The sequence below is a fragment of the Amborella trichopoda genome, chromosome 1 (assembly GCF_054954075.1).
Source record: "Amborella trichopoda isolate Santa Cruz 75 chromosome 1, AtrichopodaSantaCruz75HAP2 v2.0, whole genome shotgun sequence".
In the NCBI taxonomy this organism is placed as follows: domain Eukaryota; kingdom Viridiplantae; phylum Streptophyta; class Magnoliopsida; order Amborellales; family Amborellaceae; genus Amborella; species Amborella trichopoda.
Window position 1 is genome coordinate 7,908,997 of NC_142336.1, and position 1,447 is coordinate 7,910,443.

Genomic DNA, 1,447 nt, shown 5'->3' on the forward strand with positions numbered 1-1,447 from the left:
TTATTAATTTCTATGGTGCAAGGGATGGGATGTGATGTACCAAAATGATGTTCTTAGGGTGTATGGAAATAATATGGTCCCCAATCTAGTTTAGGTCAAAAGATAGGTTCTAAGTGGGGCGAATTTCTGGGTTTTGGTTAGGGATTGGTCTAGGAAAGGTTTAGGCCTATACTCTAAGTTTTTTGAGGTCTTGGCTTCCTGGAACTCCTTCAGCCGAGAATGGGATGTTTACAGTTGCCCCTCTTGTCGCTTGTGTCATATACTTTGGGTGAGACGGACGGCAAAGAAGTAGACACCTGAAGCGCACAATCAAAGAAATACAAAGTTGAGCAAAAGGATTTCGAAACAGGGTGATTTGCTTAAGTCTCTGACAGCAGTTGGCCAATGACACCTATGGTCTCTGAGACCTGGAGGTAAGCTTAACCCATTGGGGTGATCGGTGAGACCTCCATTTGTCATCGAGCTTAAGTCATGGTGTTAAGTCTCAAGGAAAAACAGAGTCTTCAATGTTTTGAAACACAGTTTGAAAGTGTTTTAGTAGAGAAGGCGTAGAATTCTCGACTAAGTAGCAGGTTACCTTTCACCCCAATGTTCCTTAGGGCTACTAGCTGTCGACTGGGGTGATTGGGATTGCTGATTTCTCAAGTTAGAGTTTTGTAGGGCCTGGGCATTTCAGGCTCAGGGTGGTTTTGTGGGGAGTCTTTTAGGTTCGGCATTTCAGTCTATAACACCTATCCATCCCTGACATTCCGTTTAAAATTAACCAGTCTTTGGTGTGCCTTAATCATCACTGCAAAACACAGATCCAACTCCTTCGTTTTAAAAATTCATTTTTTGTTGAAAATTTAAAAAAAAAGGTGGAATTTTGAAAAAGAAGAAAACACACTAGTGTCGGGTCACGATTTTAAAAGGAAAATTATTTTTTTGAAAATCAACAAGAAAGCAACAAATAAAAGGAAAAAAAAAAAAAAATTTGTTGTGAAATACTTTTTTTTTGTGAGAATATAAAATATTTCAAAGAAAAATCTCAAAAAGTAAGTAAAAATCTTATTTTAAAGGTGAGAAAGTGGAATTTCCCGTGGTGCATTTTTTATTTCGGGAAAATTTCATTCGCAACCTTAATTCCCCATCTCATTTCACGGTAGACCCTCTTGCCTTTTCACTTTCAAGCGGCATAAGAAAACCCTTGAGAATTTCAACGTGCCCCTCATTTCTTATCTCCGTGTTTTATTCACATTTGAACGCATAAGTTAGCCCCAACAAACTATTTTATACCACCTTTAACCCAAAAACCTTTTTTGCCATGTTTTTTTCCTTCTCCACTTTCTGATTTTATCATGGTGATCTCTCTGTCTTTCTCTCTTTCTCTCTCTTCACTATGGCAAAGGCTCTCTCTCTCAATTCACCACATGCTAACCCTAATGACCTACTCATCTCTCTCCCTCTC